The sequence below is a fragment of the Meleagris gallopavo genome, chromosome 30 (genome assembly GCF_905368555.1).
Source record: "Meleagris gallopavo chromosome 30, MGAL_WU_HG_1.1, whole genome shotgun sequence".
NCBI classification, from domain to species: Eukaryota; Metazoa; Chordata; class Aves; order Galliformes; family Phasianidae; genus Meleagris; species Meleagris gallopavo.
Genome location: NC_139433.1, coordinates 4,628,507 through 4,651,481, shown reverse-complemented (window position 1 = coordinate 4,651,481; position 22,975 = coordinate 4,628,507). Strand labels below are relative to the sequence as shown.

Genomic DNA, 22,975 nt, shown 5'->3' with positions numbered 1-22,975 from the left:
AAGGGTTTGTGCAGATGGGCAGCAAATAATCTGACAGTGCAGGCTGCAAGCGCAAAGCACCGAGTTCAATTAATTACAAAGCCAGGCCAATGGCAGCCAAGCTGGAAGAAAAGTTCAAGAGAATTATGCTAGAGCAGACCCAGAAGTCACGGGTTTATGAGGTAAAGGACAGGAGAAAAAAAAAAAAAAAAAAGAAAAAAGAAAAATACAATTTCCAGTTTGCTGGGCTGTGGTGTCAAAAGAAAAAAACAAACAAAAATCAGTCAAGTTACAAAGCAAACCGTCAGAAAGAGAGGACAAGAGCAGAAGGGGTCTAACGAAGACAGCCCTGAAGTGGTCCCAGCTCTGTGGGAAGGAGCTGGATGGAGCTCTGCCGCTGCAGGGCTCCCAGTTTTAACCCAGCAGCTGTGAGCAGTGCCGTCCCAGCAGCAGCGCAGCCCATCCGCACAGCCATCCCATGGAGGCTGCAGAGCCCTCAGCTGGGCATCACCTGCAGCACAGAGCTGGGAACATCTGCTCTGTTTGGGCAGTGATAGCCAACTTCAGACAGACTGCCCTTTTTTGGGGTGAGAGTCATGAATAATGTGCGTGTTCTTAACAACTGCATAAGAAGAATTTAAAGCTCAAAGTTCAGCAACTGTGGATTAAACTTCTTAGCAGCTTCTTAGCAGCACTCTGTAATGCAGCAGAGTATCCCCACTCATTACCATAAGCTCAGATCCGCCTGCAGTTCATCCCTGCGCCCCACACTCAGAACTTCGTCATCTCTGCAACACAGGAGGAAGAACTTCCACCTGGGAGCAGGGAAAGGAGCACTTTTGTTTGGGAGCACAGAGGGTTCCGATGAGTCCCAGCGGCACAGACGTGTGGAAAGGGGACAAACACTGCATGCCCACTGCCTCGGGCTGCAGCGGTGGTCATTAAGACTTCCTTCATCATCACCTGTTTAATTGGGAACGCCTCACAGGGCGGTGCTGTGCTGAACCCTGCAGCCCGGCGCCTTCAGCCCCACCACGGGCCCAGCACTGCAGCAGCACCGAGGGCCTCATGGCAAAGAAGCACATCTCCTTTGGGCAGCCGGCAGAGCCTTCCTGCAGGCAGGGTGTGAGGGAGGACAGCCACTGGGGACCCCCACCCACAGCACTCTGTGCAGCGGGGCGGGCACCACGGGGAAAGCGAGCACAGGGCCCAGGGACGGCGGACCCGTACACATCTCCTGGTGGCAACGCCAGCACCAGATGATGAGGCAGGGCAGGGAGGACTGCAGGCCACGCTGCCCTCAGCCACAGCCCATCCCCTCCCAGCATCCCCTCCCCACCCCGGGCACACAGAGCTCCCCGCTGCCCCCACCACGCAGCACCACTTCAGCTGGAAGCTTCTCCTTCTGCATTACTCAAAGTATTTATGACTTTTCCCATTTGAAATATGGGCCCTTACCACCACGCACAGGAAGGAGGAGGAGAGTGCCAGCAAACTCATTAATGGAGAAGTCAGTCTGGCAGGGAGCAATTAACGGCTTCCAATCGCCAGCTCTGCAGGAGGAGGATGTTTCACAGCTCAGCACACGGCTCCACGCACACAGGGATGAGTGGTGAGGAGGTGAACAGACCCCATCGCCCCAAAAAGCACCGGCCAGCCCCACTGCCACGGGGCATCGCCATCGGCAAGGCAACAACGGGAGCGTGTTTCACAGGGAGCAAATCCCAATGGCTGTGCTGCTGCGGACACGGCGCCCAGAGCGGGGCCAGACCCCTTCGTGCTGCCGGGCTGCCCCGCTGTGCTGCGCACGTTGTCCCGAGCGGAGCCGGGCAGCACGGCAGCGCGCACAGCAGGCACGGAGCGCGCCGAAGCCCCGCAAACGGAGCGGAAGTTTTCGTCTCGGAGGGACCACGGAGGCTCCCGTCGTGCTCCCCATCACCCCGCGGGGTTCTCCAGCTGGAAAAACCCCAACCGAAAAATGCTTTTCCTCTCGCTCTCAGCAAACGCTTCTGTAAACGCTGCCCGGGGGGCGGCCGAGTCCCCCCACCTCCCACACATCGCCCCTCCACCAGCACCGATCCCCGTTATCCCACGGTCGCTCCCTCAGCACCACAGCGAATCCTCCCCGCCAGGCGCCCCGCACCGGCCGTTCCCGGCGCGGATTTCAGCGCCACGCCGCCGGGCGGGTGGGAAACGACCCCGGGCACCGCGCCCGGACCCCCCCGAGCCACGTCCGCGAGGTCCGCCCGCAGAAATCGCACTTCGCGGAAGGGGAAAAACAGCGGATAACGGCAAGAACAACCAAACGCGACGGCACAGCCGCCCCCGCCGCAGGGGAAGGGACCCCCCGAGCCGCGGCATCGCCCCCCGGCACCGCCAGCCCCGAGCTGCGGGCGGTGGGACGCGGCACAGAGGGGAGGCGAGGACAATGGACACCACCGGGGGCGGCGGAGGGAGCGCAGCGAGGGGGCGGAGAAGCGGCACGGAGAGGAGCGGAGAGCGACGCGGAACGCAGCGCCGGGACCGGCGACGGAACCCCGCCGGGGAGCGGACGCGCCCAGGAGCCCCCCGCGGTGCCGTGACCGCTCCCCGCCGGCGGATCTCCCATCCCTACCCGCGGTCCCGGCGCCCCGGCGCGCCCCCTCCCATCCCCGTCCCCCGCCACAGCCCCCCCGCCGCTGGGCGCCACCGCCCCCGTCCCCACAACGAGCCCCCGGGGAGCCGCCCGCCCCTCGTCCCCCGTTACGGCACGGCACCGCACCGCCCTCCCCCCCCACGCCGCACCGCGCCCCGCACCGCACGGCGCTCCCCGTACCTGGCGGCGCGGCCGCCCGCTGCCATGCCGGCCGGCGGAGGGGCGCCGAGGGCCGCGGCCGCGCTCCTCCCGCTCGTTCGCCTCCGCCCTCCGCCCGGCGGCTGCGCTGGGGCCGCGGCGCGGGGACACTGCGGCGCGAGCTCCCGCCCGCCGCCGGCCACTCGCACAGGTGATGTCATTCCCCGAGCCGCCGCCTGACGTCACCGCGGGGCGGGGCCCCTCCGGGGGCGCGGGGGGCGACGTCACCGCGGGGGCGAGGCGCGCTGCCGGGGGCGGGGCCGCGCCTTTAAGGGGGCCGCGCGCGCGCCGAGCACGTGGCGGTGCGGCCGCGAGGATCGCGCGCGGCGGGGCGGGGAGCGGGCGGCCCCGCGCACGGGGCGGTGACGTCACGCGGCCGGGCGGGAAGCGGCGCGCGGCGTTTCTCCTCTGCTTCGCGCTTCCTTTATTCAACGAGGCCTCGGCGTTCGTTGTGTTTAACGCGTTCAGCGCGGTGCTGTTATTACGCGCCTCATTCGGTGCGTTTCTCCTATTGTATCCGAACGTATTCCCCACGTTAAATACGTTTTATTCAATATATTTCTCCTGTTTTATGTATTTGCCATATTTAATGCGTTTCCAATATTCAGTATTACGCATTCCTGACATTTTGTATTTTCAGTACATTCTCCCCTAGGATCCGATTCTCATATTTTGTTTCAGCTGTTTAATACTGCTCCTGTTCTGCACATTTCTCATTTTCGACTGCAAAAAAAAGATTACAAAAAAAAAGGGGGGGGATCAAAAATAGGGCGTGAGAGCAGCACAGGGCAGCGGGGGAGCACTGGGCCTGGTGGTGCTGGGGGAGGTGGAGAGGAGCTCTGAGGATGGGAAATGGGCATAAAGGGGGGGAACAAACAATTAAATGACGTCAAGAAAAGAAAAAAGGTGTGGGGGGATGATAAAGAAAAGGAAAAAGAGGGGAAGGGAAGGAAGCTCCTTTTCTCTCCCCCCAGCCCCTGTCTGCCCCATCTGTGCTCCTAATGGCTGTTACACATCTCACAGTAACTCCCCATTTGCCATGCCATCACGTCCTTTGATCAGGCGTGGGGAGGAACGTGAATATCAATTAGTAACCATCCCGCGGTGGGACGTTGTTAATTTTTATTTATTTAATTATTTTTTTAGGAAGGAATTGATTCATTTGCGATTCCACTCTCAAACATGCTTTTAATTAGGACGCTCGCATTTCTGGGTAGGCTGCGTGTTGGAAATGGGAGATATTTGATCACAATCGATGCCTCCATGCATATTTTATGAGTGAGAGAGAGCTGGGAGGGGATCCAAAGCCGAGAGCCATGTCGACCCACCGGGAGGCCGTGCTGCCATTCAGTGACACCTGGACAGGCTGAGGGCTGGGCAGAGAGGAACCTGATGAGGTTCCACGAGAGTGGGTGCAGAGCCCTGCGCCTGGGGAGGACCGGCGGCACACATCGGGACAGGCTGAGGGCTGATCCAAGGAAAGCAGCTCTGCAGAGAAGGACCTGGGATCCTGGTGGCCAACAGGGTGACCGTGAACCAGCAGTGTGCCCTGTGGGCACGAGGGCAAGCGGTTCCTTGCAGCACAGTGTGCAGTGGGGCCAGAGAGCCAGGAAGGTGCTGCTCCCTGGGAAGCACAGCTGGAGCACGGACCCAGCGCTGGGCTGCCCAGATCCAGGCTGACAGGGAACGGCTGCAGAGACGGTGGGGGCCTGGAGCACCTCCTGATGGGGACGGGCTGAGAGCCCTGGGGCTGTTCACCCGGGGAAGGGAAGGTGGGAGGGATCCGATCAGTGCTGATCAATATGTGAAGGGCGGGGGTCAGGAGGATGGGGCCGGGCTCTGCTCTGTGCTGCTCAGCGCCGGGACGAGGGCCTTTCCCCCTTGATGGTGTTTGAATTCAGTTCTTAAATTGACTCTGGGAAAACAAAACGTTAAAGAGCGGTGTGACTGTGGCCAGGAGAGGCAGCTGCCACACATTGCTGCCAACAAATGCCAACTGCTGGGGGGGGACTGAGCCTGCAGCCCTGTGGGGATGGGCAGAGATCAGCAGGGATAAACAGGGATGGGCAGGGATGTGCCAGGATAGAAGAGATGGGCAGGGATACACAAGGATGTGCAGGGATGTGACAGCCCTCCAGCAAAACCTCTCCTGCTCACGGGCACGTGGGGCTGCAGGCTGGGACCCCCCAGATGTCCTAGGGAAAGCTGCCAGGGCAGTGGGAGCACCCTGGGGGACAGGGGGGGTCGATGCCCCGCAGGTCGGACCCATCAGCCCCGGAGCCATGCAGGACAGCAGACATCGGCCCCTGAAGGGGAACTGATGGTACCTGCGGACCTGGGTTTGGGCAGGCGCTGAGCACACGAGACACGCTTCGCACCGCCTGCTCCTGCAGAACAAGACTTACCTTGTGTTAGTTCAGTTACAGATCAAATAATCTGAAAAATTCACAAGTGGCTGCGGATACAAATTAACTTAACAAAACATTCTGAAAACGTCGCGGTTCGGGGGAGAATACCAATGTGTGCACACTGGTGGGAGAGGAGAGCTCTGTGTCTGCACGGCGTCCTCGCATCAACATTTTCCCCTCGTCGGATAACACAGAAACAGAGAAAGCTGGATGAAATATAACGACAGTGCGGTCCAGGATGGAGCGATGCCATATGGAAGCCCAGGGAAGCTTTCACTGCTCTTTGCTCCTCTGATGTTTTTCAGCTGTGTCACTGGTACTTTGTTATCAAGAACATTACGGGCTGAATTCTGTCTTTGCAATGAAAAATTACGGGCTGGAACTGGCTTTCGATTGCACCAAAGTCATTGGTGTTGCAGGAAGGTAAAGGACAGAAGCATTTGGCTCGTGGTCGCCATTTCTGCAGAGCAGAAGCTATAAAATGTTGATGAATCCCGTTCACTTCCAAGCTTAAAAATGGCTCTGAGTGCCTCAGCCCGGCTCCAGCACACACTGTGTGTGAATGCGCCGCTTTGCTTGGGCAGTGCATCCTCCTGCCTGGTGCAGGAGCAACTGCGGCACACAGCATGCCAGGGGGGAGGCTGCAGCCCTCTTCCTCGCCTTGAGTCCAGGAGAGGTGTTTTTTTTTTCTTGCTCAGCTGCTCATCCGTGCTGGAGTTCACCCTCTGCTCTGTGGGGCCAAACCTGGGTGTTTGCTGTCCCCTGTGCTCCTCCTGGTGCAACGGAGCTCATCCCTGTGTTCTCCCACCCGCACTGGAGCTGGGGCCTCCTTATGGTAAAGTCCTTCCAAAGGAACTGAAAGCGATGGCAATTCTGCAACCCAAGATATGTGAACATTGCTGTGTGTCCCATAGGAACTGCCAAGGAAGTGAGCCCTGCAGCACTCAGTGTGTGACCAGGAGCCGCTGTGCTTGGGGCAGGGAGAGCAGCTTTTGTTTGGACTGCATTAAATCATCCAGACTATAAAGTGAGAAACAGTCTACTAAGGCTGAATGAAATGTGCCGTATGGGACTCCAGTGCTCTCAGTGCTGAACAAATGAGGTTTTAATGCTCTGCCTGCCCTCAAGGTGGGAGATCAAAATTCCTTCCCTTCCCTTCCCTTCCCTTCCCTTCCCTTCCCTTCCCTTCCCTTCCCTTCCCTTCCCTTCCCTTCCCTTCCCTTCCCTTCCCTTCCCTTCCCTTCCCTTCCCTTCCCTTCCCTTCCCTTCCCTTCCCTTCCCTTCCCTTCCCTTCCCTTCCCTCCCATTCCCTGCAGGGAAGCAGGAGCTTAGCTCCCAGACCCCACATCCCTGCAGGCACAGAAGAGGTGAGAGCCCCTTTGCCCTCATCTTCTTTCTTGTTGAATTTCTCACTCACAGCACCATGGATCCCCCCTAAGCTTCACTCCTGCATGGAGGAATGGTGTTTAAATGGGAATTTCTGTCTTTGCCTGCCAGAGTGGATGGGTGGGTGTGCGAGGCGATGGAAGGGTGTTTTCCTTTTGCTTTGCAGTCTCATTGGGCAGCTATATTTAGCCCACTTTCTAATTTTCTGAGCTTAATTAATGAGCTGAAATTTTCACTCCAGCAGCTCAGGAAGCTCAGCCTGGCTGCTGAGCAGGCAGAAGCGGGCGCTGACCTGCACACAACCCGCAGCAGAGGTGCATGGCACCCACATCCCCAGCGCCGCAGGGACTGCAGCCAGTGCGCGTCATCCCGGCTGACGTTGGCACCGACTGCGACGCGGTGCTGTTGGGGTGTGTGACATCAGAGCCCATATGCCCCCGTTCAGATTTCACTCTGCTTTCTCTCTCCCAAACCTTCTCCTGTTGCGTGTACCCTGTGCTGGGTACACGTAGTCCCCGCTCACCCAACACACCGCCCGCAGTCCTCTCTCTAATCACATAAAAAGGTTTCAGAGGCTGTAAATCCTTCAGGTTTTAAGCCCCTTTTCAGCCCCGGTTGCCACCTGGCCACTGGCCAAATGGCTTGGCTGATTTTCCTTTGGATGTGCCAGACGCGCTTGGAGCGGCTCAGAATGCACTCTGGCCACTCATCTGCAGCACACGGGTGACTCTTTAATGTCTAATGAGATGCTCCCCAACTGCAATTGCCCATTGCCCAAAATCCAATGCCCATGGCATGGCATGCTCAGCGTAAGTGCGGATCCCAGCTCGTCCCTGGGGTCGTCGGGTTGCACCGGGACTGGGGCTGGGACTGGGGCAGGGACATGGAGCAGCTGCTGCAGCTGAAGGCACAGCCCCCCCGCACCCCCCGATCGTGCCCTGGGATTCATTGCTTCTCTTCCAGCTGCGCTTTCCCGTGCCACCTCCAGTACCCACAGGGCTGGTGCTGTGCAGCCCAGACCTGCCTGATGAGCTCTGGCAGATGTGTGCCTGGCTGTCCAGATGTGTTAGTGCCAAGCGGGTGCACGTCTGCCAGATGTGTCCCCACACCCCCCAGCTCTGACACCACATTTTGAGCTTGGTCTCCTCCAGGCCCCGGCCGGGACTTCATTCCTCCCCAGTGCCTACATGTTCATTTACACCAGTGTAAAATAAGCACAGAGGGCTGCTGGGGGCTGAGGGTGGTTGGCACAGGACCTGGTGCTTTGGGCTGATGAGCAGCCCCACGGCTGCTGGAGGCAGATTGGCACAGGATGGGATTGGGATGGAGGTGGGAGAGGAGCAGTGGGGCTGCGCGGGGAGCAGCGGATAACGGCACAGACCTGCCCAGGTCTCTGCACCAGCTCTCTGCTCCTCTTACAGACTGCCACCATCTGACAACAGACCCAGCTTCAGATAACACCTCGCTTAAAGCCGGGCAGGTGTGTGGGTTGTCTTCAACACTAAAGAGGTTTTTGTTTCTGGTGAGAACCTGTTCAGCTCCAAACGAGGAGAGGGAGGAAAGGGCACCGGAGCACCAACACCGCGTTGCAGGGATGCTTCTGGCTCCCACCGCCCCATTTCCAACCTGTCTGGGAAGCGATGCCTGCACTGTGCTGGGATGGACGGCAGTGGGGGACCCCAAACCCCAGGGCTGGGCGGTCCCATGCCCCACACTGGGATTTGGGCAGCGGCTGAGGCTGCCCAGCTCTGCCATCACACGGGTTTGGTGGGCACTGAGGGCACTGCAGGTGCTATAGCAACGGCGATGGAGCTGGGAAGAGGGAGAATAAATAAAATAACAGCATCAGTGGAAAGCGGAGAGATGATATGAGAGGCTCCAGCACTGCTGGAGGATCCCAGGAGGATTTTGTGTGTGCGTGTCAAATTTTAAATCTAACTCCCAAAGGGCAGCGATGGGGGAAGCAGCGGCACTCAGCCCAGCGCTGTGCATCCCGGGGCCGTCGCCTCCCCTCCGCTCCGCGGCGCCGGGACTCGCAGGGCGCAGGTTTGGAGCCCTTCATCCCAACGTTTGATTTGGAAATGAAGCCGAGGTCGTTTCTCACCACTGCTGTGGGATTTGCGGCGCTGTGGGCACGAGGAGAGGGAATCCCTGCGGCATGCACAGAGGATGAGAATGGGGTCCCGAAGTGGAGCTGCGGTCCCGAGCCGTGGGATGGACCTTCGCCGGAGGGACGACCTTTGTGTTGGAGCTGCCCACGCGCAGCGTCTGATTCTCTGCCTCCTTCCCCGCTCCTCACTGCCACATTTTGGCAGGATTAATTTGAGATAAAGCTACCCTGAGTGACGGCCTTTGCTTTTGTGTTCTCCTTGTCTATTTTCCGCCTCGCTAAACCTAGAAAAACTCCAGAGAAATTCTCAGCTCGCGGCCCTGCTGGGGGCCCGGCTCAGCCGACACTCATCTGCCGCTCCGCGCTCGGCCGCGGGAGGAAAACCTTCTGACAAGGGTTATTTTTATTTCTAATGAAAAGCGAAGCCCGTTGCGTGCAGGTGGAGGGGGACGGATGGTGTCAGAATGATCGAGGGCTGCGGCTCCCAAAGGGAGGTTTGGTTTTTTTAAGGGGGGCCGAGACCCCCGAGCCCTGGGCAGGTGTTCAGCAGCTTTGCAGGTGATACAGAAGGCAGGAAACCAGAATGGATTGGGATGGATTGGGTGGGAAGGAGTGTCAGTGATCATCCGGTTCCAAAATTCTGTGTTTTGCTCCAATTCAGCCTTCGGGCTTTGTTGACCCCCCTGCAGTGGGCATAAACAGGGGAGAGAGGTGCAACACAGAGCCAGAGAGTGTCCTTAGAATCAAAGAATCTTAGGGTGGTCGGATAGAAAGGGGTCTCAAAGGTCACCTGGTTCACAGAATCTTAGAATCATTATAGCCACGGAATTATAGAATGGTTTGGGTTGGAAGGGTCCTCCAAGATCCTCCAGTTCCAACCCCTGTGCAGGCTGCTCTCAGGCTTCCAGGGCCCATCCACGGCCTTGAGCGCCTCCAGGGACGGAGCACCCACAGCTCCCTGGTGGCACGGAGCCGGGCAGCACAGCGTCACCCTGCCCTCCATCACCGTGTCAGTATCCGTAGAGATAAGAGCTCAGGTTGTTCACTGAGATCAGCGTGGGGTGGGGACTGCATCGAGGCGGTGCTCCAGGGAGCTCATCCCAGTGCCGGTGGGTTTTGCACCATGCTGGGAGCAGCACCGTGCAGCCAGCACTCCCGGCCCCCCCGCGCCGTGCAGCTCCAGCAGCGCCCTTTCCATCTTGCTCTGATCATTAGCCGAGAGCATTCCGCTCCAGAGCTCCGCTGTAATGAAAGGCACCGAACGCGGGGATCTCAATTAACTATAGCAAACGCTCTGGATCCTAGGAAAATACTTTGCTCAAATTATATTGCAATAATAATATGTACGTCCATTTACTCCTCCGGAGCGGAGCGGGCATGCGCCATGTATCTCAATTTTGCTCCTCTCTCATGTCATTAGCTTGATACGTACATCTCTTTCCTGCCCAATGCACAGAGTCATTCCTAATTCCTGGGCTCCTCGCAGAACAAAATTGAACCCTAATGCTGCATGGCACTCCGCTCTGTCTGATAAATAAATTACAGCTCTTAATGAATGATACCACGTCATCGTAATTAATAAACAGACACGGGCACCCAGTCCTTTGGCTGCTTACTCCAAATTGCAAAGCCATCACTCCCCAACCCCTCAGCCCGCAGCCCGGGGCTCACAGAAGCACCCGGCTCAGTTTTGCCCATTCCCAGCGCACGGCATGGGAGTGTGCCCACGTGGGATGCGTGCAGTTCCGTCCCCCAGCTGAGCACCGCTGCCTTCCCAATCTCCCTCAGCCTGCAGGAGCCTAATAAAACAAGTCCACACGTTACAAAATCAATTTCCTCTCTATTAATTTTGGTCTCTTAAGATTTATCATTGTCTTTCATCACCAGATCAAAAGCAATTGGCAAAGTCTCAAATAACCTTTTAATTCTGAGCCGGGAGCCAAGAGCCAGGATGGGGAGCGACGTCCTATGGGGCAGCGCTGGGGCAGGGTGGGGAAACCCGAGACCCCCCATCCCCTGCTGCCCGCCCCGCAGCCCCGCGCTCCGCACTGGAGTTAATTACACTTCTTCCTCTGCCTTCAATCGGAGCCCACACTTTGATATTTATGCTCCCAGTTGTGGGCTGCGGCCTTGATTCATTAAGATTTGCATAGTAATTGTTTTCTTCTAATGATCTGGGAGGATGGAACCGTGGGGAGGAGGTGTCCGCATGGTGAGAGGGAGCCCAGTGCTGAGCAACATCGCCGTGCTGCAGCATCACACGCAGCAGGGCTGAGGTGGGCTGAGATGGGCAGAAACGGAGCTGATGTGGGCAGCACTGAGACTGAAATCGGGCTGAAATGGGGCCAGAATGGAGCTGCGTTCCCATCTCCCTGCGCCGTGCCCCATCCAGGACAGGTGGGCAGGTCCATCCGTCCGTGTCTGCTGAGGGAGCTCAGAGCGGTGTCTTCCCTCTGCTTTTCCAGTTGTAGGTATTTCTCATGTTTAAGCTGAAATTTTCCATTGGACACACCTGGCTGCAACATATTTCCTGAATTGCACACAAAACTGAGCCTGAAATAATCAAAACTTCCTTTCTGGTGTTTAGCAAGCAAAGTTCCCTGGTTTCTGTGCCTCAAGTTGAGGAAGAAATGACTGTGCAAAGCAACATAAAAGACAGGAACCATTGCAATCTCACAGCAATGGCTGATAGACTGCAACCCTCACCCAGCACTACCCTTTCCCACCTCCTTGGCTGCACTGTGCCGACTCACCCTGCCCACAACCTCCTGCTCTTGGTCCCGTCCCCACTGCAGCACTAATTGGTTTTCCCCCATTAGGAAATTGCTGAGCACATCTCCATCACTGATGTGGGAGAGGGACCCTCATCTGCAAAGCAAGCTGGAAATATGGAGAAAAAGGAAACCCATCTTTATTATTACCACTGCCATCACCATCACTATGTCTCCTCTGCACCCCAGCCCTTCCACGTCCCCTCTGGCAGTCAGAGCACAAACCCTTCGAGCCGCTGCCATCCACACAATTACTTCCCTTCAATCGTAAAAGTGCACAAATAAACATCTGTCATCCCCACGTAACCTTTCGGGCTGTCAGCTGAAGCACTGCTGCTCTCCCTGCTCTGTTTTACGGCCCGGCCCAGCCCAGCCCCATCCCCACTATCTGCAGCTCTCGGGCTGTCACTCAACCTCAATTTCCCACTCCGGATCTGCGAGGAGACGCTGCACACTGTCAGGATATCATTAACCTTTGCTTTGGATTTCAGCGCTCTGTTCTTGTCAGCTGGGAGCTGTGCAGCCATTTGCTCCCAGGCTGCTCCAGGCTCAGTGCTCACACACCCCACAGACCCCACTGCCGGCCCCCCGCAGCCGTGGGAAGGTGGGTGCAGTCCCAGCCGGGGATGCTCCGCTTGCGGGCAGCACCAGGACCTCCCTTCAGTCACAGACGAGGTGTGATGGAGGCTGGATTCGGCATCAGGGATCCGCACCCGCTCAGTGGGCAGCAGCCCTTCCCATCCCCTTCCTGCTGTCCCTCCCCCTCAGCACAGCCTCACACCGTGCTTTGCAGCATCCGAAGCGATTCCCAGCCAGTGTCCTGAGGGACCGAGCAGGGCTGCCTCTGCTTTGAAGGACCCACACCAAAGCCCGTCTCCGAGCTCTGAACCTACCGTCATCACCCGGGATAACTGACGTTAAACATTTGCCTGGGGCAGCAGGGCAGAGCCCAGGGATCAGCAGAGCCCGTGGGCTGGGGCCGCTTTGGGATGGGTGCTCGGCGGGGTGCACTGCAGCAGGACACAGCCGGCATGGCGCCGGAGCCGCTGCTGGAGCCAGTGTGAGCTTTGCTTCGTGGGTGCAGGGATTGATGATCACAAATTGGTGCTTAACAACTTCAGTGCAAATGTAGAGGGAAAACAACACTACGGCTTTAAGCAAACAACTCTCCCTTGCTTTGTGCTCCTGGGGAGCAAAGGAGCACGTCATTTCTCCTCCTTCTGTGTCTTCAGAAAGAAAAGCAAACAGGCAGCAGAGCAATGGGAGTTGGTGCATGATTTAGAGACACAGTGGTCCCACCCCACAGGGAAGTAGCAGAGAGCTGGAGATGGGAAAGCAGAGGTGCAGGATGGACATTTATTGATGCAGGAATCCCGTCCCACAGCAGCATTTCCAAACTGCTCAGCTGAGAGACCAAAGAGATGCGGGATGGGCAGAACTGCCCGGGCCTCACCGGGCCCCCAGCTCCCCAGCAGGTCTGTGCCCAAAGGCTCGAGGTGAGGACACAGAAGGAGCTCAGAGCCCAGAGTGAGGGATGAGTGAACTCACCACGTGGTCAAAGCATCGCTCTGGTGGATAAAAGCACAGCCCCAAAGCTGCACTGAGTGCCTTCTGCCTGCCGTTGGGGCCGGGGGAAGAAATAAAAGAGCAACAGAAGCAGAGGAAGAAGAATTCAATATTTCTATTTGTTCTTATCCAAATAAATTGAGATGTATTTGTGGAAGTGTCAGAGAAGCCCGCAGGAATGAAACTATAAAATAACACAGCTGCTTCATGAGTCTATGACAGACAGCATAGATTAATGTACCGGCGTTTTTATGGTCTGTTAACAACTGATATGGGTTTTAAATATATTATCTCCCATTGTATTGTCTGTCATTTTAAAAACTGCTCATGTCTATTGTGTTTGCTTTTAAGAGGTGCTTATGGAACAATCAGGCAGCCGCTTCCCGCTCCCTCCTCTCTTTTCCTTCCCAGATACATCACTGTCTCTGCGTTCCTTTCTTTTCCCGAGATGGGTTTTCCCCAGCACTTTCACGGGCCATTTATCCCAAACCCACCGGAGCCCCCCCGCGTTCCTCCCTCCCCGGAGATCCCACAGCTCTGCCCCTTCGCGCCTGGGATGGGGGCACAGCACTGGGGCTGTGCTGGGGGGCAGGGAGGCTCTGAGGTTTGGTGGCAGCCCCACACGTGATGGCTGAACGACCTCTGGCTGAGGGAAGGCAGCAGCATCCCAGCAAGGGGATGTGGAGCTGAGCCGGGGGTGAGGGGTGGTAATGGCTGTGTGTTTGCGTACATAATTTTCTCGAAAGGCTCGAATTGCTATATTCAAAATCACGTTAGATTGCAAGAACAAAGATGCCCCTTTGATGCTCTGTAGCAGCACTGAAGATAATGAAAGGAGAGGAATCTCGATAAGGATGAAAGATCGCTTCCTCCAGCTTCCCCATGCTGGTGAGTGCTTAAAGATGAAGAGAACATGGAAAAAAACAGCACCACAAAAGTAAAACAAAGTAAACAAGGACCAGCAGTGCTCTAACAAGATAAAATGACACTGCAGTGAGGAAACCAACAGGACAAAAGGGGGAAGAACTCGGGGTAACGGGGAGAGGAGCAGCATAGGGATGAGGTGGGACCAGAGACGCTGGGAGCACGAGGACAGAAAACGTGGGGAAGGGGCACAGCCTGCAGCCTCCCAGCCCCTCCGATTCAAGGGGAACTCAGGAACAGAGCGGTGCTGGGATGACACCTTGGGCGATGCTCAGCCAGGCGGGAAGGGCAAGGTGCTTGTCATCTGCAGCTGCCCCCGTGATTGGGTTTAAATGTGGTGCAGCTGCTGCTGGGGACCAGGGGTAGCTGGGTTCTGTGGGTGCCTTGCTTGGGAGCTGCTGCAGCGCTGGTGTGTGCCCACTGCTGCCCTTCCAGCCCCACGTCTGTGGGCTGCAGCACTGCACAGGGGCTGGGTGTGCTCAGTATCACCTCTTTCCCCTGAACACCCTGAAGTCTGGGGCCTCGTGCTCGCTGCATGCTGAGCTCTGGGCCCCCTTTTTGGGCCCGGCTGCACTCAGCCCCCCCCAGCATGGAGCTCCCACGGCTCCGAAGGACGCTGCATGCAGTCCGCTCTGCAGCTGCCATGGCAACGGTGGGATGCAAAACCTCTGCTTAAAACCCAAAACAAGCAAACCCTCCCCTCCGCCAGACCCAGAGCACCCTTCTCAGCCTGCTTTCTCCATTTTTTTTCTTCTGGGGCCAGATGAAGACATATTGGGATTTATTTTCCATTCAGGGAGATGGTAGAGCCCAGAACAACTTGGGTTGCAAGGAGCCTCAAAGATCAGCCAGTTCTGACCCTGCAGAGCTGGGGCCTGGGGTGAAAGAGACAAAATTTCCCCCTGTTGGGCGATGGACCCCTGTTGGGAACCACCCGCGAGGGGTGGCAGAAACCCTAGGAGATGCTCATAGAGATTCATAGGGATGAAAAGCACGGAGTGTCCATAGAAATGACACAGTGGGGCACTTCAGCCCATTTCCTATAGGAAACGCATCGGCAGAAATGCCGGAGGATCTGTAAGATTTAATTAAGTGTATCTGAGTACCTTGAAACCTCAGTCAGTGAAGTGAATGCAGAGAGTTTGCATTTAATGGAAGCGAAAGTAACACAGCACCGAAGAAGCTCTGGGGCCACAGCACTGTGATGAGGGGCAGCTTCACCCATTAAGGATTGCTGCAAAGGACCATCCCAGGCATGGGATGGAATCACAGAATCATTGAGGCTGGAAAAGACCTCTGAGGTCACGAAGTCAAACCCACTCCCAAGAAACGACGCGGTCCAGACCCTGCAGCGATGCTCGAGACCGGTCTGCTCTGAAGCCCCCACGTGTTGCAGGGTACACAGAGCCTGGGAGGGAACCAACAGCAGAAAGTGCCTGAACAAGCCCAAACAGATTGGGAACTCAAATCTCGAAAACTGTATGCAGCTTCACGCTTCAAATCACCTTAAGTATTTGCAGCGCACACTCGGATCGCCTTTCTATCATAATTAAATATGTCTGTCCCCGAGCAAAGGGAGGAGAGCTTCGGGGAGTTGTCACCATCCTTAATCTCGGCTGCCATTCCTCAGCAGCGCTGTCAGAGCAGTGGCGAAATGGCTTTTTGGGGAAAAGCGGCGTAGTGCGCTGTGCTTCAAGCAAAGGGGATGGGAGGGGGGGGGGGAAGGGGCGTTTTGCGAGATGGGGTCCAATGGGCTGAGTGAAGCTCACGGGGCGTGAAGGAGGAGGGGAGGGGGCAGGGATGGGGGAAGGAAGGAGCGGCTCTCGGCCCGATCGCGGGGCCGCACGGCGCTGCCCGGGGCAGAGTCCTGCGTTCCATTGATAAAAGCGGGGCCGGCGTTGCGCCGCGTTCCACAATGGGAAATCGATGGGAGCCCGACGTTAATTAACAGCGCCTGCAGCGGAGCCCCGCAGCGCACGGCCGGGACGGGGGACCTCCGGCCCTTTCCCCCCCCGCCCCCCCGCCGCTCCCGGTCCCCCCGCCCCGCACTGCGGCTCCGCCCCGCGCTGCTGAAGGTCAGAGCGGCTGCTGCCTTCCGACGGGGCGGCCTCCGGAGAGTAAACAATAATTAACCTTAAATTAAAACTGGTTGTAATCTTTGATTACCCGCCTGGCTGTGCGATGTGCCAAAGCCCATTTTGTTTCTGGTTTCCTTGGAGATACCTCCTGGGCTCCCCACCCCCTCCCAGCTCCGGCTTTTTTAAAGCAGGTTTAAAAACAGCTATTAGGAGACTTTGTTAATCACCATACCGGGCTGCTAATAGCACTCCGGCCAGCGTTAATCACGGAGAGCTGCGGAGATGCTGCAAATGCTTTCAGTGGATGTCATTCCCCGCTCCATCCCCCTCTCCTTTTTAGCAGCAGCTCTTTTTCCACCCGAGGTGGGAGATCCGGGCCTGCGGTGCTGCTTTGCTCTTTGCTTTCCGGGTGTCCTTCTGGTGGTGACACCTCCACGAGGACAGGGATGGGGACGGGCAGCACTGCCGCGGTGTCCCACGTTGGGTTGAGGGCATCGGAGACCCGGGATGAGGCGTCCCCGGGGCTGTTGGCAACAGGTGATGGCTGCAGCATCCCATCTCAGTGCTCTGCATATCCAGGGGTGCTGCCAGCTGCACGCACAGCAGCCTTCTCCCCAAGAAAGTAAGCAGATGGAGGTGAGGATGGGAATAATGCATTCCAGGGCCGGCTTCATCCCTGGGGCATCCTCCTCCTCCCTGGAGCTCCTCCAGCTCTGTGCTGCTGCAGGCGGGGGCAGGTTTGGCCTCCAAGGCTCCGGGCTGTAAATCAGCTCAGCATCTCCCAGTGAAGCCAATGCTCGAGCGCTTGGCTGCGCAGGGCTGGAGGTCGAGATGCTGCCATAGTGCAGAGCTCTGTGGGTCGGGGGTTGCGAGCCAGCAGTGGGGTGGGGGCTTCAGCCCCAGAGCCTCCAGCGCTGCCCTGTGCCGACCCTATTGAGTGGCACTGGCAGAGGGTGGCTGTGTGCTGATCCTGCTGAAATGACACACAGGGGACAATTCCACTGGTTGGCAATAATTGTTGTCCTAATTACAGCAATGACATTTACTGGAAAGCCACTGCAATCCCATTACCTTCTTATGCTAAATTTTGCGACTTTAAAACTGCCTTCCCTGCCTCCCTCCCCTGGCAGGAGCCCTCTGGATACAGCCTTCTCTGCATCCGTGACCGCACAGCACAGCAGATCACCCTGCGGTGCCCTGCGAGAGCTCCTCCATTGGCCATGGGGTTTTTCTGGGGGTGTCCCGCTGGGTTTTGCAGTTCTCATCCCCTCGCCCAACTGGTGATGCTGGTGCTGGGGCAACAACCTACACCCTGCGGGACCCTCCAGCCACATTCCTCTTCTTGCACTGCAAGGAGCCCATTTGGGCACACGCGTCCTCATCCTCCCCCCACAAACAAGGCTCCCGTGAATAATAAATTTTTAAGACCCTTAATATTTTATAAATCGTTGTAATGAGGTGACGTTCTGTCTTGCTTCGCTCTGCGTATGTTGTTAAAGTCAGGAGGCCGTGAACAAGATACTTTAATTTAATACGTTGTCCTCTGAAATCTCTTTTAATAAATAAAGCACTGTAATTCCTCCCTGGAGAGCCCTTAGCAAAGATACTGGGATCGGTGCAGCCCCATTGCCCTCCGCCTGTGTGCAGTTCCATCATCCCCATGCTCCCATCCGGCGCCCGCTGAGGGCTGAGATTCCATCAGGAAATCACTGCAGCGCAGTCCGTCCCTCCCTGCCGTGTGGAGAAGTCGAAGATGTTGGCCAACCTCCAAGGGCGAGGAGCAGAAGTGCCGCCTTGAGTTATAGTTCTCCCTTAAAAAAAAAGCCAAAAAAATCATCTTTCTCTCTCCAGGACAACTGCTGGGAGGTGATCATTTTTCTTTGAGAAACTGAGGCTCCCTTGTAAAACTCACAGAGAAATAAGGTCGTTTGTCAGTTCAGATCATCCTCTTCCATACATAAAAACATGGCGAGTGCAGCTTTTGTGAAATCTAAATGGAAAGTAAATAGCAAGCAGGAAGTTCTTGGTGATAAAACCTCCCATTCTGTAGATTTCTGGTACAATATTTATTTTATCCTCCTTATAACTACAAGGGCTGTCTCTGTGTGTTATTAAAGTAATGCATTTGCTTAACCTGCACTTAAATTCCCTCCCAGCCTTCCCTGATTGTACATCTCACTGCTACATGTTCCCAGCCTGCTGGTCTCAGCTGGACAATTATATTAACTGCTTCTATTTGCAATTACTATGAATCATAAAGCAAGTCTGAATGGATTGTTTTTCCTTATTGGAAATGTTTAAGCTTAATGCATCGCAAATGTCACGGCCGTGGGGCGGCTGCCCCGCGCCTTCCATGGTGGCAACGCAGCGATGCCATGGAGGTGGGCCCTTCCTCCCCTCTGCCCATCTCCTCCCCTTCAAGAGGAAACGGAGTTAAAGAAGGGAGATTTGGCTCAGATTCTTCAGAGGGCGCCGAGGTCCCCGCAGCTGTGGGTGCCCCATCCCTGGAGATGCCCACGGCCATGGATGGGATCCGGGCAGCCTGAGCTCAGGGGAGCCAGCCCACAGTGGGGCTTGGAACCGGGTGATCTTTGTGTGCCTTCCAACCCAGCCGGGGTGGGATTCTGTGGTGCTTTCCCCAGGTTTCCCCGTGCTGGTAGGGCACAGCCTTGGAGGTCTCTGAAGTTTTGGCTGCCTTCGCCCTCTCTTGGCGCAGAGGAGCGCACTGAGGGGATGATGGATTCTGCTCAGCAGGAGTTGGATTATGTCCCACAAAGCACTCTCATTCCCGCAACTCATCTTGCAGCCTTCAGCTGTACTTCTTTTTTTTCAGCCCTGCCAGGACAAAGTCTCCTTGCGCTGTGGCTCTGGTTTGGCCGATGCTCCTGCGTTGCTCTGCTCTGACTGACACCAAACCACCTGAAACCACGGGAAGCTGGGAGGAAAAGGGCATTTCTGGTTATGTGGGCAGCCTTGATGAGGTGTGCCATTGCCCGTGAGGGACAAGGACTGTGCTGGGATAAGAGGCTCAATTAGAGGAGTGCATTTTGACTTGTTAATCGGCGGGTTTAAAATGCTGGGGTGGTTTGTGCCATTCAGCTGAGAGAGCCGACGGAAGGCGTGCGGCTGGGGTCAGCGAAGGACTGGGTTTGGCTTTGCCACGGTCACAGCGTTTGACTCGCGGAGCCCAGCGCACGAGGCTGACGACCCATCCGTGGCAAAGCACCGAGCTGGACTGAGGGCTGCGCTGGGACTCGGGGTGGGACGCGGCCTCAGGTGCTCCCATCTCTCGGAGCAGCACATGGGGAGCCCTGGGTTTGGTGCGGATCTTTGCAAACCCTCTGCAGCCCGGGGGCCGCTCCAAGGTTTGCTTTTCTGCACCGAGGATCTGCATTCGTGACACTGAGAGCCCGAGGTGGAGCCACGCCAGCACTGAGCGCTGGTGGGCAGAGCGCGGGCTGACCTCACTCTTATGCCACAAACTGGGAGGAACTCCAAGGACGTGGGAGAGGTTGGGCAGTGGCTCAGGATGAAGCGGGGCTGAATGAAAGCCAAAGCAAATCCAATTTGCCTTCCAGCCCTGAGACAGAAACTTGCAGAGTGGAGTTCAGATCCGGCTCTGTGCTGGGGCTCAGCTCACACTGCTCCGTCCTGCTGGTCGTGGCATCACAAAGTCTCCTTAATAAGATTTGTATCTCTGACACATTCGTTTTCAACATTTGGATGTTGATGCATCCAAAATGGCAACGTTCTACATCCCATAATAGTTGCATTTTTGAAGAATTATATGGTGTTTTTTGTTGTTTTTAAATGACTTTTCAGGTTCAGGCAGAAGCAGATAACAGTATAGAGGGAATCAATAGCACGCAGAACTGATAGAAAATTACCCAGGCTTAATAAACTTCACGCATGGCTTCCTATTGCAGCTGTATATCAAAAAGAAAAACAAATAGAGATGCTGTTTCTGAGAGACAGTGAGGAGAAGTCAGTGCTGTTTGAAATAAGGTGGTTATTAAAAGGGTTACAGATGACACAGCTTTTATCTTTCCCGGGTGATTTTGTTTTCCTCACACGCTCTCATGACACTCCCAATGGTTGCATTTTGGATCTCCATCTCTTCTTTCCCCAGAAAGCCCCAAAAGGAGAGAGAACCGTGCCCACACGGCCGGGCTGCGGCCCTCAGCCCTTCCCCGGGGATCTGCGGAGGCATCAACGCAGCGCAGTAATTAACAACTAATAATCACAGACCACTGGCAAAGGCAGAGGCATAAAAAGTGGGACTAATTTTATGACAAGAAACGAGGCTGTAAAACAGGAGCAATTAGACCACAAAGGCAATTAGAGCGTTTTTGAAAGGCTCCGTGAAATTTATTTACTTCTTTTTTTTTTTTTTTTTCCGTGGGAGCTTTTGGGGAAAGGGGTTTTCCCTCGGGCAGACGTTGGTCGTTCTCTTCCTTGCAGGAATTGCAGCAGTGCTGTCACGGAGAAACGGGTCTGCGTGGGGGAAACCCCACGGCATCAGGTCATCACGTGGTCTGATTTTCGGGTGCTCCTGTGTGCAGTTGGACCCGATGATCCCAACTCGGGATGTTCTCTGATCCAAAAGCCCTTTGGTGCTGCCTGGGGAGCAGCCCGGCTGTGGCGCAGAGATGGCAACAAAAGGCTGAGCCCAATGCAGGAGCTGCAGTGCTGATGTGACAGCAGCCGAGGGCCGCAGGGCTCACGTGCAGCAGTGCTGAGCTGCACTCCTCTCCCACCACATACGAGTCTCTATATATCTCCATATTCGCTTAAAGGATGAAGTTGAAGCCAGCTGACGTGAATATTTATGGCTGACTACATGTGCTGTGTGCTCACAGAGCCCCGGGGTGCAGCACTGTGGTGTCACAGCCCTTTGGGGGCCACGAGCCCCTCACCTGGCCTTGGCTGACCGGGGAGGGTTCAGCCCTTTGGTTTGGCCCCGCTTTCCCTCTTCAGCTGCAGCCCAATGCTGTGCCTCATCCAGCAGCTGCCCGTCCTGCCCGCAGCATTCAGGATGGATGGACTCTGAGCTCCCTCCCAGCCCAACCCGCTCGTGTGAGGAGGGCTCTCCTATTCCGCATCCCTCGCTGGAAAATACCAAAAATACAGAAAAGAGCTGAGCAGCCCTTCTGGCAGCCATTGAGGAAACTGCTCCCCTCAGTGCCTGAAACAAATGGGTCTGAATCTGTCCTGATTTCCTGGTTCATAACCAGAAGGAGACGAGGTTCTGAAGAGCCCATAGCCGGGCATTTATCCTGTTCCCATTCCCTTTGAATTAGGAGCCATCAATACTCAGTGTGTCGCTGGGTATCGAAATTACAACGCGCCATTTCAGCTCCTAATTCGATGAATGAAGTGTAGAGAAAATGAATGAATGGTGAAGAGCTTTTTTTGTCCTTTTTTCCTTCCCGGAGGTGGGCACTGGGCAGCGGGTTCCCCCTCCCTGTTCCCAACTGAAGGCTCTGGGGTCCCACACTGGGCTCTGCTGCTCAGCTGCTCACTTTGGGCTTTTGCCGTGTGTAAGGGGATATACTGAGTGTAAACACTGTGTTATCACACAGATGAAGTGAGACACTGAGTACCTGAAGTGATACGTGGAAATATCTGCTACAACTTATGTATTTATATATGCTTATATTTGAGGTATCCAAGGTGATGTATGAAAATATATGTTATTACCTCTGTTTATATCTCTCTCTATGAAGTAATATACCAAGTCTGCAAAGTAAAATCACAGGACATAAATCCTGATCTGCTTATTTACAAAGAAGGAGCGGCAGTGGGGTCGGCTCCATGCTGAGGAGTTCCCTCCTGCTCTGGGCAGCACGCGAGGCTCAGCCCTGCGGCACAGCCCGGCTCCCTTTGGGCACCTCTTCCCCTCCGTCTGTTTTCCCCTCTCTCCCTTTCTCCAGAAGAAGGGAGAGATGGAAGGAGGGGTCGGGAGAGGGGAGCAGAGGGCTGTGGGTGGATGCGACCCATTCCTGTGCTCACCGAGGGTAAGGCAGCGCTGGGTGCCTGATTTCCTCCTGGATTTAAGGAGAGCTGAGCAGGACCCAGATAGCTGACCTGCTTTCCGGCCCCGCGCGGATCTTAACACGAAAAGAGGAGTCCCTCTGGATTTGTGAAACTTCGGCTGAAGTTTTGCCACTTGCAGCAAATGTGAGCCTCACCAGGTAGCTTCATTTGGTTCCCTTAATGAAGGCTGCGCAGCGGGGTTAATTCTGCTTTCTGTGTAAAAAGATTAAGTAGTAGTTGGGTAAAACACTTCATCACTGGAGTGATTTTCAGGATGTACTCACTCCGAAGGCACAGATGTAATACCTGCTTTTAAATTCAATTAGCTCTGACTCAGTTGTGTTGCCTGAATACATTACCACAGCTTGAGACAGTCGCTGTTATTCTTTAAAGCCAGGAAAAAAAAAAAAAAAGAAAAAAGAAAAAACCACAATTTGGAGGTTTCCCTCAATGTGCCTTCATGCCCTCAATGTGCCTTCATGCCCTCAATGTGCCTTCATGCCCTCAATGTGCCACGCGCCGAACGCAGCCGGGGTTTCCCTGCAGCCATCGGGAGCAGCGCCCACATTTTATCGCCCTTCTCCTCTTTTTGGTCCTCTCTTTCTTTGACACCTCAACTTTCCAGGGTTTCCCTCCACTTCATCCACCTCTTCATTGAATTTTTATACGACATCAGAGGGAAAGGCTATTTGAAAACTAAATTAATTAACACTTGTAAAACACTTGGAGATCCGACGATGAAAGGCACAATAGAAATGCAATTTATGTTGTAATTATCAAAACAGCCCTGCAAGACAACAAGGCTCCGTCCGGTGCAGGACAGTTTGTTTCAATTAAACCTGGGGGTATGGCTGCACATTTCCAGGCTGCTCCGTCGGGGACCT

General features: G+C 55.7%; 1 protein-coding gene across 9 annotated transcripts in view; it reads right to left on the bottom strand.

Annotated features, from left to right (window-relative positions):
* The window catches only part of PTPRS (protein tyrosine phosphatase receptor type S), a 131,381-nt gene extending 128,446 nt beyond the window's left edge, over nucleotides 1-2,935 (bottom strand). For all 9 annotated transcript variants that reach the window (XM_085211579.1, XM_085211585.1, XM_085211581.1 and 6 more), the window contains exon 1: nucleotides 2,795-2,935. The gene's annotated coding sequence lies outside the window, so the exon portion shown is untranslated. The remainder of the gene's footprint in view (nucleotides 1-2,794) is intronic.
* Between the last annotated feature and the right edge of the window lie 20,040 nt (nucleotides 2,936-22,975).